We start from the raw sequence: 17,848 nt of genomic DNA, 5'->3' as shown, positions 1-17,848 counted from the left end.
TGAGAGCACCACGCAAAAGTCGCAAAAATTCTATGCATTGCCTGTACCTTTCCCCTTGCACAATGCAACACCTGCATGCCATAGATACGCTTCGAAACCAAGAAGATATTGCAAACTTGTGCTCGTGCAAGCAGAGACGGCTCCCTGCCTATCCAAGCCTGGGTTTGTCGCCTAACTATCGTGAGATCTGAGAATCCCAGTGACGCCCACTATTACGATACTTTCGACCACCTGGAGATCTTTAACACGCACTGACATCGCACAGCACACTGCCGCCTTTTGTGTTCCGCCTCCATCGAAACGCGGCCGCCGTGGTCGGGTTCGACCACGGGAACTATGGCTCAGTAGCCACGGAGTCTTCTGCACGGATTCTGCTGGCCCACATCACAGGGGATAGTATACGGCCGCAGTTAATCCATCGAAACACGCACGTTCAGGGACTCACTTTCCGTGCCCCCAACATTACACACGCGGAGGAGGTCGCCATAGCACTCGCCGCTGCAGAACCAGACTCCCGGGTTTTCATCGCCGACTCCTGGGGAGACTGCCGGAATCTAGAACAAGGACGAATCTCTCTACGTGCCGCCAAAATTTTACATAGATGCGTGTATCGCGGTCGTCCGGCCACACGTGTCATCTGGATCCCAGCAAATGCGGGACTAGAGAGAAACGAGGCTGCACACGCCTTATCCCGCGCACTCAACCACCGGGCATCGCCTCGACATTCGCCGCCTGAGGTATCAGAATCTAACCCGGATATCCCTTACAATCCCATTGTTCAGTTATATCAAGCACAGCATAGGCGCTTTCATCCCCCCCCCCCCCCCCCCACGAGAAATAGCTAACCAAAAGCGAGGAGCGTTGGCTCCTTCGCTTATATACCAACACGGTATGTGCCCGCCAGTGCTGCGATATTTTATTTCGGCTTTTAACGGGGAGTGCCCGCATTGTGGATGCTCGTTCTCTGGTTCTCTGACGTGTACCACATAGTGTGGGCATGCCGCTCTAATCCTGCTTGCCCCCTTTCCCCTCACCTACCCGAGAGAGCTGGGAGGCTGCCCTGCTCGGCTGCTCTACGTTAGAGTGCCAAAGAGCCCTCGTCGCTAGGGCCCGAGCTGCCGCGGAAGCCTCCGGGGCCCCGGACAAAAGACCCCGCCTATTATTTGTACGGGGGCTGGACCTTCAGGCCAGTTCCCACTCTTTCTTGTCAATAATCATAAATAAATGTTTTTCGCCACTACCATCAGTAGCAGAGAGCCCTAATCACTGAGCCACGTGCAGGTGGCTTTGGTTTCGCCGCGTTTCGAAGGCGAAACGCTAAGGCGCCCGTGTGCTGCGCTATATCAGTACACCTTAAAGATCCCCAGGTCGTCGAAATTATGCCGGAGACCTCCTCTACGGCATCTTTCTCTTTCACTCCCACCTTACTCCTTCCCATTACGGCGCGCTTGAGGTGTCCACCAAGAAGCGAGACAGCTACTGCGCTGTTTCCTAAAAAACAAAAAAATCACAAATATTAACCGCGACTCCTAATTCCGTCGTGTGTCGCAATGCGATAGCATCCGCAGCTGCTGGCACCTTTAGTGGAAGTGACGTCACTTCTAGAATGATAACGTCACTTCCTTCGAGCCAGTGAGCAATGTTTTCGAGCACCGATGATGGATTTTGGCCCCGAGGGACTTCTGATCCTATCAAATCACTCTGTCCTCAGCCAACTGCAAACTTCCGGTGGTGACACCCGTTTTTGTGCATGGCACACGCGCGCATTGAGCCCATCGCGCAGTGCATGTGCAGCATTCGTGCTCAGTGGGTGCTCGGCCACTACGACATTGGTGGAAACGAAACGGCCGTGTACCTCGCCACAGCCGCACAACAGCTTCCGCCCAGAGAGGTTGCGCCTGGGGTGATCCACAACCACATCCTTATCAGGGGTGGTCGTCGGCGCGCGCGAGGAGTGGCGCCATGCTGATATCACCTTGATACCCAAATCGGACAAGCAGCCGTCCCTAAATCATTTGTGTCCCGTCTAGCTCACGTATTGCAGGAAAGTTATTCAAACACGCAGTCCTAGCCAGGATACAACCGTTCATGGAAGAACACGCCTCACTACTGATCGGGTGGGGAGGAGAAAACAGCCCGGTGAGAGAGCGCGCGGCCGGCTGCGTCTGCTGCCTCGTTTCCGGCCAACCCGTGATGAGCATGAATCCATTTAAGGTAACGGTATGCGGGGTCCGTATCCCGTATGGAATTTTGGTAGATGCGATAGGCTAGAAAGGGAGTCCAGCCTTATTCGGCATTCCGACAGTCCCCTCGCGAGCCAATGGTTATGTTTTGAATAGGAATGTGAGGCCACGAGAGCAATCGCGACCTCTTCTGCGTGTGTTGCACTGCGGGCTCTGAAGGTGAGCCCGTTAACTGTGTTGGTGTTGTGAACTACCGCGGCCGTATACCCTTTTTAATGCGAACGTATTTCTAGGCTATGTCGGCGGTTTCGTGTCATCAAAACGTGTCGGCAGAAGCGTCGACGTTCTCAGAAGAGATAGCATCAAAGGAGTGGTTGTAAACGAAAGTGGATGGTGTGAGGATGCTGAGCTAAAAAATTCAAAATTTGATGACTAGTTACTTAATTAGAGCCAAAAATATCCAAAAGTGGGCGGGCCGGAGAAAAAGTGGCGCCAAATTTGAAAACACAAAAGAAGAGTAAGGTGAAAGGGGTCTAATCAGAGAAAATCGATACGCAATCAGATAATGTGTAATTAATCGTAATAATGAGGTATTAATTACAACATGCTTAATAGGGCGGTTTATGATTATACAATTACTAATTAATTGATCAGTTATCTATATATTAATAGATAAATGCGATAATTATGTCAATTAGGTTCAACAAGTAAAATCTGAGGCAGTTGGACCGAGAGTTGGAAATGTAGTGGCGTTTAGACAACGCGGTTACCAAGGCGACATCATGTGACGTTGGTGTGATGTCACTGGGCGGCAGAGGAGCGTGCCCGCCGCGGCATCTCGGTGAGTCAGCGCGTCAAGGCGGTTTCCATCGAGAGAGCTGGTGCGCATGCGCGGCTCCTTGAAATTGGGCCAGCGTGACGCCAGCGGTGACGCAATAGTGGAAAAAACATCAAGAAAACAAATTTTGGGAGCCTGTCTGGGCGCGCTTCTCGTACGCCAGTCGCTCTCTCGCCGCCGGTGTGCTGTGTTCGTGCGTTTGATGCTGCTGTCGTTTGTCGTGCTGTGTAAACGTGTTTCACTGTGCTACATCATAGAGTTTATTACTATTAACTGGAGGGAAAGCTGGTGCCCCGCCTATGGGAGCTTGAATGGAGCTTCCTCGAGACCACCTGTACCACCATGGGCGCTCTAAGCATCATGGGGCGGAGAGCTGCCGACTGCAGAACCACAACTTTTGGCCAAAAAATAATAAAAAACAAACGTTGTTCAATAATCAAGAATGTCCTAACTGATGCGTCGTCGGCAAACCTTGGCTTGACCACGTGATCACAACGTCACCTCACCGGCGGGCTATAAAAGGGGCTGCCTGAATAAATCGTTCCTTCTTGTTGTGTCATTCCTGCGGGATGCTATATTGCAGTGGCGACGAGATAGCGCGCCGGCGCTAGGCGAACTTACGTGCGCAAGAATGAGTGCCGGGCGGCCACCGGAATTCACGGATGCAGAAGGTACGTGGCCTACGTATCGCGTTCGGCTGGAGGCTTACTTCGAAGCCCATAGCATCGCGGAACCAACGAAGAAGCGAGCGCTGCTCATAGCTTCGCTCACAGACAGTGCGGTGCGAGTTGTGCAGGGGCGGTGTCATCCAAAACAAGTGAATGAGCTGAGTTACCAAGAAGTCGTCCAGCATTTGGAAGACCACTATGCTCCGCAAGTTAACGAGATCGCTGCTAGTTATGCTTTCTTCAGGCGCTCGCAAAAAGACGGGGAGTCTGCCCAGGACTTCATTGCTGAAATTAGGCGGCTAGCGGAGAAGTGCAACTTCGGAACGTCACTGGAGCGCATGTTACGGGACAGAATTGTGTGCGGTGTGCAAGATGAAGACGTCCGGCGACACTTACTGACTCAACGGAAGCTTACACTAGAAGAGGCGGAAGACTTTGTTGTCTCGGCACAGAAAGCCTCCCAGAACGCCAAAAGCATGCACTCTTCAGAGCCAGGAGAGGTACATTTTGCCCGTCAAAAGAGTCGTTCATCGAAGCCGCGCCCAAGGCTGGAGAAGTGCGATACATGTGGCAGGTGTGGTGGCGAGTCGCACACCGAGGCGGAATGCAAACACCTTCACGCGGTGTGCTACCGGTGCGGCAAACGAGGACATCTGCGCCGAATGTGCCAGTCCAGCACAAGTTTCCTTCGGCACGCATCGCACCCGGGAGGCCAACGACGCCAGGGCTCCTACGCAATGGCAGCAGCAGGGGACACGAGCTCGGACGACAGCGAAGCCCTGTACACTATTGCAGCGGTTCTCCACCAAGAAGCCAGCATCCGCAAGGTTCGGCCAATTTACAAGGACATTAATTGGAATAACGTCCCTCTTACTATGCTGGTGGACACAGGATCACCCGTGAGTGTCATCTCCGTAGCGACGTTCCGGAAGTACGAGGCGCTGTGGCCGCCGTTGCGCAAATCACAGCTTAAGCTATCCTGCCTCTTGGGCGAACTTCCAGTTGTCGGACAGCTCAGTATGACGGCTACATGCGACGGGAAAGGCATTCCGGGTACGGTCGTAGTGGTCGACAGCGTCGGACCATCTTTGTGCGGCAGAGACACAATCAAGGCATTCAACGAGGCTGGGGTGGCAATGCTGTCGCGTGTGGTCGCGAGTGTGCAACCAGTCGAGATAAAAGCTGACAGCACGGAACTGCAAGAGCTGCTCAACGAATATGCTGACGTGTTTGCTCCAGGACTCGGCGTATGCAAGGGACCACCGGTCACATTGCAGCTGAAAGAGAATGCGTGTCCAAAGTTTTTTAAGGCCCGTACGGTTCCCTACGCTTTGAGGGACAAGATGTCTGAAGCGCTGGACCAACTGGTTGCGCAAGATGTCCTGGCGCCTGTGAAAACCGCCGAATGGGCAACACCAGTGGTACCCGTTTTAAAGGGCGATGGGTCTCTCCGAGTGTGCGGAGACTTTCGTATGACAGTGAATGCAGCCACAGTGATGGAACAGTACCCGTTGCCTCGAGTGGACGACATTTTTGCTAAGCTGAATGGCGGAGAAGTATTTACGACGTTGGACTTACGCCAAGCCTACAACCAGCTACCTTTAGACGCGGATGCCAAAAAGATAGCAGTGCTGAACACTCAGAAAGGCCTCTTCTGTTTCAACCGATTACCTTTTGGCATAAGTTCTGCTCCAGCTATATTCCAGAGGCGGATGGACGCGCTGCTGGGCGATATTCCAGGAGTTCAGGTGTACCTGGATGATATTATCATCGCTGAAAAAAAGGACGATGTATCAAGGCTGAAGAGGGTGCTGCAACACCTGCGGGAGTACTGTCTTCGACTGCACAAGGATAAGTGCAAATTCCGGCAAGACGAAGTCACTTTTCTCGGCCATCGGATCGACGCTAAGGGTCTGCGACCAAAGGACGATAACATCAAGGCTGTTATCGAAGCCCCAGAACCTACTTCAGTGAGTGAGCTGAAAGCTTTTCTCGGACTTGTAAATTATTACGGCAAGTTCTTGCCCAATCTGGCCACTGTGCTGGCTCCACTGTACGCCCTCCTAGCTAAAGGGGCCAAGTGGGAGTGGAACAAGGAACAAGAAAAAGCTGTTCAGAAAGTTAAGCAGGCAATTGTGGCTTCCAAGTTCCTTGCTCATTACGACCCGGATAAGCCACTGCGGCTTGAGTGCGATGCGTCATCAGTAGGCATTGGGGCCGTTTTGTCCCACCGTGTGAACGGTGTTGACTACCCCATCGGATTCCGGTCCAGGACACTCACAAAGGCAGAGCGTAACTACTCTCAGTTAGAAAAAGAAGCACTAGCACTGGTGTTCGGCGTCGCACGGTTCAAGGACTACTTGTATGGACATCGGTTCGTGTTAGTAACCGACCACAAGCCTCTTACTGGTTTATTCAATCCAGGCAAACCAATACCACCGATGGCGGCTGCGAGAATCCAGCGCTGGGCCTTGTTCCTTGGCAACTACAGCTACACATTGCAGTACCGCAAGGGCAGCGAGAATTCCAATGCAGACGCCCTCAGTCGCTTGCCATTGCCGGTTACGGAGCCGCGGGATGTCGCTCCCGACGAGTACGTTTTGTATGCCCAGTGTCTTGAGGAAACGGCGGTCGGCGCCCGGGAGGTTGAACAAATGACAAACCGAGACGCCACTCTTCAACAGGTCAAAAGGTGGATTGCCGACGGATGGCCTCCGTATCTACCGCAGGATCTTGAGCATCTCCGGGCGTACTTCAACAGAAGAACAGAGCTAACCGTGAGCCACAATTTGGTGTACTGGGGACATCGCATTGTTCTACCTATGGTGGCGGCAAAGCGTTTGTTGGGGCTGCTCCATGAGACGCACCCTGGTATGACGTCCATGAAAAGCACGGCGAGAACGCTGTTTTGGTACCCGGGTCTGGATTTTGACATAGAGCGACTGGTGAAATCATGCTCTATTTGTGCACAGGCCGCTGCGATGCCACCGGCACAGATACCTTTGGCGTGGCCAGCAACCGGGGAAAGATGGAGCAGACTACACGCAGATTTCGCAGGCCCAATGGACGGACATATGGTATTGGTCGTCGTAGACTCTGAAACAAAATGGATAGAAGCAATTCCAATGAAAATTGCCACATCGCAAACAACGGTGGACGCACTACGGTCAATATTCGCACGCTTCGGCCTTCCAAAAACCTTCGTTTCAGATAACGGTCCACAATTTGTGGGCGCCGTTTTTCGCGAGTTTCTGGCACGAAACAACGTAAAGCAACTCACAACAGCCCCTTATCACCCACAATCGAATGGTTTAGCCGAAAGAGCTGTGCGCACGCTCAAGGAAGGGCTAAAGAAAAACCCTGGAAAAGACCTGGAAATGCGTATAGCTCGGTTTTTGTTCCGATATCGCCGAACGCCTGTTAAGCATGGCAAGTCGCCCGCGGAACACTTATTCGGCTACCAGATAAGAACAAAGAAGGATTGCATCACGCCCGGTGAGAAGTCGGCAGAAAGCCAGCGAAGAGTAGGTGCGACTAAATTGGATGTGGGAGAACCGGTCTGGATGCGCAGTTTCGGAGCAGGTCGCAGGTGGATTCCAGGAGTAGTGCATGGTCAACAGGGCTCCAGGATGGTCTCCGTTGACTCGGAGCAAGGTCTTCAGCGGCGGCACTTGGACCAACTGAGACGTCGGACTGAATCAGAAGACAGAGCCCCTGGAGAAGTTGGCAAGCGGGAACCTGCGGACGACGCTCCGACCACGTCGCAAGATAGCCCAGAAGCATCCGGGACGGAAACTGGCCCGCCTGGTTTGCGAAGATCAACCAGACAGCGACGGCCACCTGTACGCTTTCCTCTTTAAGGGGGGAGAGATGATGCGTCGTCGGCAAACCTTGGCTTGACCACGTGATCACAACGTCACCTCACCGGCGGGCTATAAAAGGGGCTGCCTGAATAAATCGTTCCTTCTTGTTGTGTCATTCCTGCGTGATGCTATATTGCACTAACATTCAATATCCTGTCTATAAATTGCAGCAAACGAGCAGAAATGCATGTACATGTAAAGTTTGCCCAAAATAAGCGATGGCTTGCTCTCCTATTGGCCAAGCATTGCAGACCACAAAAGCCAATATTTCGTGCTTAACAGGCGCACTTTTAAAAAGAAATATGTTTACAAAAATGTTGTCGCTTCAACAATTTAAAAGGTTTTTTCCACAGCATTTCGGAAAACAAAAACCTTTTATTGGCATCGTGTGCTGTTGCGTTCTCGCTACTATGACTTTTGCGCACACTATTACGCCGAAGTCGTCTTTGCGTGGAGCGCGCCGTGGATACGGAATCGGATATCTCTGTAACGCCACTCTGTGTTCCTGAAAAAAAAAACCTACTGTCTTGCACCAAGTAGCTCATCGTCCCATGATGCTTTGAGCTCCCATAGAGGTACAGGTTATCGCGGGTTATCGCGGTGGTCTCGAATTTTATTCTCCTCCCCACCGGATCAGGGCCCTGATTTTAATCCGGTCTATACCTTCAAAGGTATTGTAACATACTATCAAGATAGCCATCGCCTTTACCACCCGCCCATGTAAAGGCCTCAAGAATGCGGATGAGCGGCCCTTTCTCCGCCTTAACCTCTCTAATGCATTGCTCTGCGTGGCAGCCCAAAAACATTTTGACCCCTCCTTTAGTGACAGCTGCCCGCACTGTAGAGCGGTGTCCCGCAAGGGCACCTTGTGTAACGAGGTGTTGGTGCTTGGCGCCACCACGGACCCTTAGCCCCCATACCGAAGCTGTCATCCGTACCGTGGCGATAGGTTGAAAGGTGGAGGGAAGAAACCTTGAACGGTGGCGGTCGAGGAAGTGGTCAATCCTCGGCCGATGGGCTCCTCGTCTGTCTACCAGGGGGGGAGTCCCGGGACCTTCCTCTGTGTATAAGGGTGAATCAGAGGCGACAAAGTATTTGGAACCCTTAGCCAGTACATGCCGTATGGAAAAATTTTCAAAAAAATCTGATCGGCTCCCAAAAAGGAGTCGCACCGATGCGAAACAATTGATGCCACAGAAACCAGAAGCGTTTCCGAAGTTTTTCATGGTTCACTCAAACACTGATGAACCGGTAGCCAACCTGTCTGCATTTGTCATCGCCAACACCCTAAAAAGCTGTGTAGGCAAAAACTACAAAGCAAAAAAGCAGCGAACCGGAGATCTCCTTGTAGAAATAAACACAAAAGAACAGAGCGCGAAACTGATGTCTTTACAGAATCTTGGAGAAATGAGCGTACAGGTAACCCCGCACCGCACCCTGAACCACTCAAAGGGCGTCATATCTGAATATGAACTCCTACAGAGTACGGATGCGGAAATGGAAGAAGAACTACTTGAACAAGGAGTAATAGCAGCCCGACGAATAACCATCCGGAGAAATAATGCTGAAATCAAGACAAAACACATCGTCCTAACTTTCAATAGTACAACTCTCCCTGATTCCATCCACGCCGCATACCTCCATTGTAAAGTCCGCCCATACATACCAAATCCGAGACGATGTTTCAAGTGCCAGCGCTTTGGACACAGCATGTTGGCTTTCCGGGGCAAACCCACGTGTGTCACATGTGCAGAAGACGCACATACAGAAGAAAGATGCGAACGCACTCCAAAATGCATCAACTGCAATGGCGCACATGGCGCGTACTCCAGGTCGTGCCCAGTTTGGAAAACAGAAAAACAAATCATAACTTTGAAGACCACAGAAAACCTGTCCTACTTTGAAGCAAAAAAACGTGTCTCTTTCCAACAGAAAGGGACATACTCCGAAGCGGTGACGCGGGGACCGCCGCCGCCTTCGGTTTCTGTCGGCACACAGGTCGATCCGAAGGACCTGGGGTCGACAACCAAGTCCCCACCACAGAAGTCAATGACACAGTCCACAGGGCTGAAAATTTCGCGGGAAGTCCACGCGATCCTCGCCGGAGGCCCTCAGGCCCTACTTTCAGCAGTGGCATCCTCGGCGATAGACACCCAGAACAGCTATGCTGAACTGGACCTGTCGCCCCACCCCTATAAGAAGGCAACTACTGGCCCAAAAGACTCTGCCGCTGGAGCAGGGCCTGGTTCAGCGGTGCCAGCAAAAAAGACGAATGCGAAGGCCACGGGCCATCGCAACCAAGAAGCATCCTCCACGTCCACCGTGGAGGAGATGGATGTCAGCGAAAGTCCGCGGACATCTAAAATACACGCATCCGCGGAATCTCCGCAGAAATCCGGCGCCACGAAAGTGGCGATGGATACAACTCCTAGTTCGCCACCGCTGCAGCGGCGGCGAGACTCCCTAGAGAAAAAAGGGAAACCACGAATCACTGCTCCTGAAAATAAGTGACTTTCCCCAATCCCCAACTTATCACAATGGCATATCTAATACAATGGAACTGTAGAGGTCTACACAGAAACTACACAGACATAACCGATATGCTCAAAACAATGGCACCTACAGCTGTGTGCCTGCAAGAAACGAACCTTGGGCCACAGCACACAAACATCTTAAAAAAATATAATATTTTCCGGAAAGACCGAGAACAAGCTAGCCGACTCTCAGGAGGCGTCGCTATCATTACGCAAAGCGATGTCCCTGCAAGAGAGGTATCATTAAAGACGAACTTAGAAGCGGTCGCAGTAAACATCATTAGCCATAAAACAATAACAATATGTTCTGTGTACATACCACCACACAACACAATTACTATGCATGACCTAGAAGAACTTCTGGGACAGTTGCCTGAGCCATATGTCATAATTGGGGATTTTAACGCACACTCCTCATTCTGGGGAAGTGAGCATACTGATTCCAGGGGTCAGCTCATCGAGGATTTTATTCTTTCAAATAGCATATGTTTAATGAACACTGGAAAAGCAACGTACTGCTGCCCCAGCTCTGGAAAAATGACCTGCCTAGATTTAACGTTTGCATCACCATCGGTTTTTAATGATTTTATTTGGGATGTTTTAGACGACCCTCGGGGAAGTGATCACTTACCTACAGTTTTAAAGCTAACATCAGCTACATCCATCATCCCTACGAAGCCACGGCGATGGAAAATTCACCTCGCCGATTGGGCACTTTTCAGAACGAAGGCCACACTAGAAAAAGAATATGCCGAAACCCTTACTATAGAAGAACTAAATGAAAAATTTGTCACATGCTTAATATCTGCAGCAATAGAAGCCATCCCACAAACGTCTGAAATTGCACGAAAAACACATAAAGTTTGGTGGTCAAACGAATGCTCATCGGCTAAAAAGCAGCAAAACAAGGCTTGGGGCAACCTTCGCAGATATCCCACTGCAGGAAACTTGCTCATCTTCAAAAGGGCTAGAGCCAAAGCACGATACATCAGACGCAACACAGAAAGGGCATCATGGCAACAGTACATATCCTCCATAAACAGCTCAATAACATCCAAGAAAATGTGGAAGCAGGTGCGGAAATTCACTGGAAATTTTACTCCATTCACATTTCCAATGCTAACAACACCCGGTACTCAAACAACATTAGAAGAACAGGCCAACATATTGCGTGAGCATTTTTCCACAGTTTCAAGCTCATCCAACTATACGCAAACATTTCAAAAGCACAAAACAATAGTAGAAAAACAAAAACTTCCCTTTGGAACATGCATACACGAAGACTACAATCAGGTTATTACAATGCAGGAACTAAACACAGTACTAACATCCGGTAAAAAGACAGCACCAGGCCCAGACAATATACATTATGCCATGCTTGCTCACCTCTCTGAGACTGCCATAGAGGCTCTCCTAAAATTTTTCAATAAAATATGAATGAGTGGAGAAATCCTCCAAGCATGGAAAGAAGCAATCATAGTACCCTTCCTAAAACCTGGCAAGCCACCAACTACTCCCACCAGTTACAGGCCAATAGCACTCACTAGCTGTATAGCAAAATCATTCGAAAGCATTCTAAACATCAGACTAACCTTCATACTTCAGTCCCGGCAACTTTTAGATATACACCAGTGCGGTTTTAAAAAGACATGTTCCACGACCGATCACATCGTTCGCTTTGAGAACACAGTTTGGGAAGCGTTCATCCACAACCAGCACTGTATCGGGGTCTTCTTCGACATGGAGAAGGCTTACGATACCACGTGGAGGTTCGGTATCCTCCGTGACCTAGCGGACCTAGGTATCCGCGGCAGGATGCTGAGCTGTTTGAATGACTTCCTAACCAACCGCACGTTCCGAGTCCGCCTAGGTGCAACCTTCTCCAACACTTTTACACAAGAAACTGGCGTACCCCAGGGGTGCATCCTCAGCACGACCTTATTCATCATCAAAATGAACTCAATAGGAAAAGTAATCCCAAAATCCATAATGTACTCTGTTTACGTAGACGACCTCCAAATAGCATGCACGTCATCCAGCATACCCACCTGTGAGCGACAGATACAAATAACAATAAATAAACTGGCTACCTGAGCAGATAGAAACGGATTTAGATTTTCCCCTCAGAAAACAGTAGCGGTTCTGTTCTCTTTGAGACGAGGCCTACAGGCCAACCCCACAATATATCTAAACCAAACCCAATTACCTGTCAAACAAGAGCATAAATTTCTAGGGATAACTTTCGATAAAAAGCTCACTTTCTTGCCACATATAAACACATTAAAGAAAAAAGCTTCCCAAGCCCTCAATGTGCCAAAACTACTGTCAAGAAAACGCTGGGGATCTGATAGGGCATGCCTATTACATATATATCGTTCTCTGGTTCGCTCTAAGTTAGACTATGGGTGCATAGTATATGGCTCAGCAAGACCGTCCTACATAAAACGACTAGATCCTATCCACAATCTTGGTTTAAGGTTGTCTTCTGGTGCTTACAGAACTTCACCAATAGCAAGTCTGTATGTGGAAACGAATGAACCTTCCTTAGAAGATCGAAGAACTGCACTAACTTGTACATACATCCTCAAAATCCTTTCTCACCCCAAACATCTCTGTTACTCAATCGTCACGAAATGCCCATCCAGAATACTCTTCAACAACAAGCCTCACGCAATTAAGCCGTTGCTCTTGCGCTTCGAAGAAAAATGCCAAGCACTAAACATACTAAATGAAATTAAAAATATTGCCCCAAGATGCGAAGCGCTACCACCGTGGTACACTCTTCCCACAGTGTGTGACGTCACACTAACACGCCTCAGGAAAACTTGTACACCACACGACCAGATAATACAAGAATATCTAGCACTACAAGAAAAATACAGAAATTACACTCCATTTTATACTGACGGGTCAAAAACTCATGCTCATGTAGGAAGCGCAGTAATACAAGGAAAAAATGAAAATGCAGTACGACTTCCCTCATGTGCTACAGTTTTCACCGCGGAGTGTTATGCTATTAGTGTTGCGGTGCAGAAAATAACAAATGAAAACATCAAAAACAGCATCATCTATACAGATTCACTGAGCGTCCTTACAGCATTAAACTCTAAAAATGCCACGGAGCCACTGATTGGAAGCATCATACATAATATAGTAAAGGTCACAACACAAAAACATGTTATAAAATTGTGCTTGGTTCCCAGTCACGTTGGTATTCAGGACAATGAGAGAGCCGACATGTGTGCTGCGCAAACCAGAACCATGGAAATAAAAGATGTGAATTTGCCTCCTAGGGATTACATGAAGTTAGTGCATAGCAGACTAAGAGACAAGTGGCAAGCTTCTTGGGAAAATGAAGGACACAACAAGCTGCATACCATAAAGCCCATTATAAAAGAATGGAAATCATGCCACCATAAAGAGCGTTTTATCGAAGTAATTTTATGTCGTTTACGCATAGGTCACACACACATCACCCATAACTTCTTATTAACAAAAAAAGACAAACCTGTGTGTGAAATGTGTGGTGAAGAGCTCACGGTAAATCACATTTTAATTTCTTGTTCGCATCTCGAAGAACTTAGAGAAAAAGTTTTTACGGTATTTTACAATGAACACATTCCATTTCATCCCGCATTGCTTTTAGGCGAGCAAACACTCGTCGAATTTTCACTTGTTTGTAAGTTTCTAAAGAAAGCCAGTGTTTTAAATCTATTATAATGTAACCTCTGTACACTTGACATAGCATCATCTAACCTTGTGTTTGGCGCATGATAGCCATAGTTGCTTATGCGCCATAAAACCCCATACAACCCAATGTAGAGCGGTGTTTCCGGACACCTATCACATAGTGTGGGCCTGGCCCTCGGACCCGGCTATTCCCTGCTTCCCCAACCGAACCCGGGAGGACTGGGAGGTGACCCTGCTCGGCTGCCACGACCTGCAGGCCCAACAAGTCTCAGTCGGGCGCGCCCGGGCGGCGGCCACCGCCGCCGGGGTCCCAAACTAGAGACCTCCACCTAGTGCTCCTAAGGACCGGTCACTTACGGGCTGATCCAAGCATACCTCTTTTGCTCTGAACATCCAATAAATGCTTTCACCACAGCAACCACGCCTCACTGCCACACGCGATGTTCGGTTTCCGACCGGGGCTGTCGACGCAGGACGTATTAATCAATGTTAATGCGGAAGTTGCCAGCTTCTAACTAACACTCCCCAGCCTCAGACACACCTTTACAGCTAGATAAACAGAGGGGTGCCGTACTGCGGAGGACACCCAGACCTTTGTCATTCCACGTGGGAATGCCTCAAACCCCCCACCCATCCTCCCATACACTCTCTCTCCCAATAGGTGGTGTCCAATCTGAACGAACCGCAAGGCATGCTGGGTACTTTCAGCGAGATGCGTGTGTACAGCGCTTTGCTTGAAATGCGGAATTGACAAGCTTGAATTTGGTTCTTCATGTGTTAATACCCGCGAATAAAGTCGTAAAAAAGGTGAGCATTATTTTGTCCGCGCTTGACGTTCTGCAACGCGTTGCAAGTGCGAACGTTTCGGCGTCCGTCGTCTATTCGCGCAGAAGTTTAGGACGCTTCATTCACTCGCTAAAATGTTCTCCTGTTTTTACTCTGCTGCTGCATTGATCTGCAATATATTTCCGAGAGGCTTCGCGCTACCAGGCGGTGAATATATGGACTACCAGCAACCGTAGCCTAGCATTACGTATACGAGCGCACTGCTGCTCACATTGTAGCCGAGTGGCTGCGACGGCGAAGACCTTGCATCATGCAAATGCTCGGAGGACTTGAGGTACTTTTTATACACCAGCGGCGGTGGCATAGTGGTTAGAGCACTCGACTACCGAGCCGGAGGACGCGGGTTCAATCCGGGACGCGGCGGCCGCGTTTCTATGGCGGCGGAGCGCGAAAGGCGCTCGTGTGTTGTGCGATAGAAGCCGTCTAAACTAATCCGAAGCCCTTAACTACGGCGTCCCTCAATGCCCCTGTATCGCTTCTAGAAGTGACCCCATACAATTTGCAATATTTTATGGTTTTCTAGTCTACAAAGCTTTCATGTGCACTGCATTGGAGCTGCAATATATAATTGCAATAAGAAGTTTTCAACTCCGAATAATCCCTGGATGACTTCCGGCCTTTTAAGCAGTTTGAGAAAGATAACCTGTATAGAAAATGCAAAAAGCAACCATTCAACCTAAGGCTTTTAACGCGTTATAAGAAATATTCTAATGTATTAGGTTTGCTCCTTAGAACAGCGAAGAGAAATTATTATGAAAGAGAAATAAATCATGCTGGAAATGACGTTCATAAGCAATGGAAAGTTATTAATTCCTTCCTAAACAGAAACAACTCGAAAGCTCCCATATCAGCAATTACTTCCGGTAAGGTAACATATACCAATCCCTCAGACATTGCTGAAGCCTTTAGTGATTCATTTGCTCTAGCCTCAGGAGTAATAAATACTGCCGCTAATCAAACTTAACAACGATCTCCTCATAGCATTTTCCTTTTCCCTGTCTCCCCTGATGAAATCGGCAAAATAATACGCAACCTGAAGGACGCCAGTCCAGGTCTCGATAATATTCAATCATCCCATATTAAGTTAATTGCGCATCTCATTTGCGATGTCTTCCCCCATATTGTCAATCTGGTCTTGAAATCGGGCACTTTCCCTACAGCATTGAAAAAGGCAAAGCTAATTCCAGTTTTCAAAAAGGGAGATAAACAAATCATTTATAATTACCGCCCAATCGCTATTTTTTTCGTTTTTCAGTAAAATTATTGAAAAAGCCATTGTTATCCGAATAAACAATTACTTAACAAAATTTGACATTCTCTCACCTAACCAGTTCGGTTTCAGAATGGGATTTTCCACCGAATTAGCTGTGATCGCTCTCAACGATAAAATTAAATACTACATCGACGCAGGTAACTTTACAGGTGCATTATTTATTGACCTTTCCAAAGCTTTTGATTGCCTCAACCATGCGATTTTATTCAATAAGCTCGACGCTGTCGGCATAACAGTGCCTGCACTTCCGCTAATCAGAAGCTATTTATTCAATAGAAAACAAGCCGTGTACATCTCGGGAACATACTCAAAATTCAAGACTATTAACGTTGGAGTTCCGCAAGGTTCCCTTCTTGGCCCTCTTCTATTTTTATTATATATCAATGACCTCCCTAGGTGTCTTTATAATTCCAACTGTTTTCTTTATGCTGACGACACAACGATCCTAACTTCAGATTCACATATAAATAAAGTGGTCGATAAACTTAACATTGATGCACAGAATGTATTCGATTGGTGCATAAATAATTTGCTATCCATTATTGCGTCCAAATCCAGCTTTATAGTTTCTAGGTCACCTCAAAAAATTCTTTGAGAAAACCCGTCTGTTAGCATAGGTTCAAACTCAATCCTTTCAGCTGATCACGTATCCTTTTTAGGCGAAGTACTGGACAAACATCTTAAATTTCAGACCCACATTTCATCTATTTCCCGAAAAATAGCGTATGGTATTAGAGTATTAATTAAAGTTCGCCCGTATTTCCATGTTGCCATTCTCATTTCCCTCTATTACTCGTTCATCCACTCCTATATTCAGTATTGCATTTCATCTTGGGGAAACACGTATCATTCGCATTTATCTTCTCTGCAAACTATTCAAAATCAAGCAATTCGAATTATCACTTATAGTCACAACTCTGCAAATGCCCCTCGTCTGCTCGTATCATACAATATTTTATCAGTGCCCAAAATAATCGACTACAAATTATGTACCCTTATGTAAAAATCTGTTAGAAATCTACCTCCTTTTTCGTTAACTAGCATTGATCAAAATCCGCTTCGCAACGACACGCGTTTTGCTAATAACTTTAACTTTTTACTCCCTAAGCCTAACACTAATTATGGAAAGCAAACAGTTCGTTTCACTCCCTCCACATTATGGAACTCATTACCAGTTAGAATTAAGCAATCACCTAATATCTGTGCCTTTAAATCCGCTCTCCGTCACTTTTTACAATCCCCCTAATAGTATTTTACTTGGTATATGGTACTAGTTTTGTCATTTATATTATTTAATGAGTTATTTTTTGTATTGGTCTGTATGATATTGGGTGTGTAATCATTTTTCATTCAAATAAGGGTTTGCATTATTTCTCGTATTTCACTCACTGCTCATTTATGATGCCAAAAACTTAAATTTTTTTTTGCATCTGCTGTCTGTAATTCATTTTTACAATTGTTCTTACAGGAGGTCCCGTCCACAGTCTCTGACTTTGGGACCTCCTTCTGTATTCCAATATTTTTCTCGAACCTTGTACCATAAACATGTAATAAACGAACCTTGAACCTTGAAGGGTTTCTCGATACGCGGTATCAGCGGAGCTGTCGTTGCTGCTAACAAGGTAGACCGCGTTTTAGTTGCGCTAAAATTGGCACATGCGGCCCGTTGAGCTCCTCCCAAAGGTCTGTACTTAACAATGCTTCACAACCTCAGGAAATGTGCACAATCTGTTTAACTGTCTGTTATGTGCTTGTCAGCTCAACTGCTTTTGTCGATATTTGCTATGGCTAAGGAATAATTACTGCTCTAGCTCGCACGCATAACAACTGTCTCAAGCAATTGAATTTCAGTTCGTCTGTAATGCAAAATGCAGCTGCATGACAAAAGTGTTGCATTTTCAGCCCTACTGTATTCTTTCTGCCAGTACGAATTGCACCGAGCATGCGCCGAAA

Source organism: Amblyomma americanum, chromosome 2 (genome assembly GCF_052857255.1).
Source record: "Amblyomma americanum isolate KBUSLIRL-KWMA chromosome 2, ASM5285725v1, whole genome shotgun sequence".
NCBI lineage: Eukaryota > Metazoa > Arthropoda > Arachnida > Ixodida > Ixodidae > Amblyomma > Amblyomma americanum.
The sequence above is the reverse complement of the archived record's forward strand: the minus strand, read 5'-3'. Positions refer to the sequence as shown.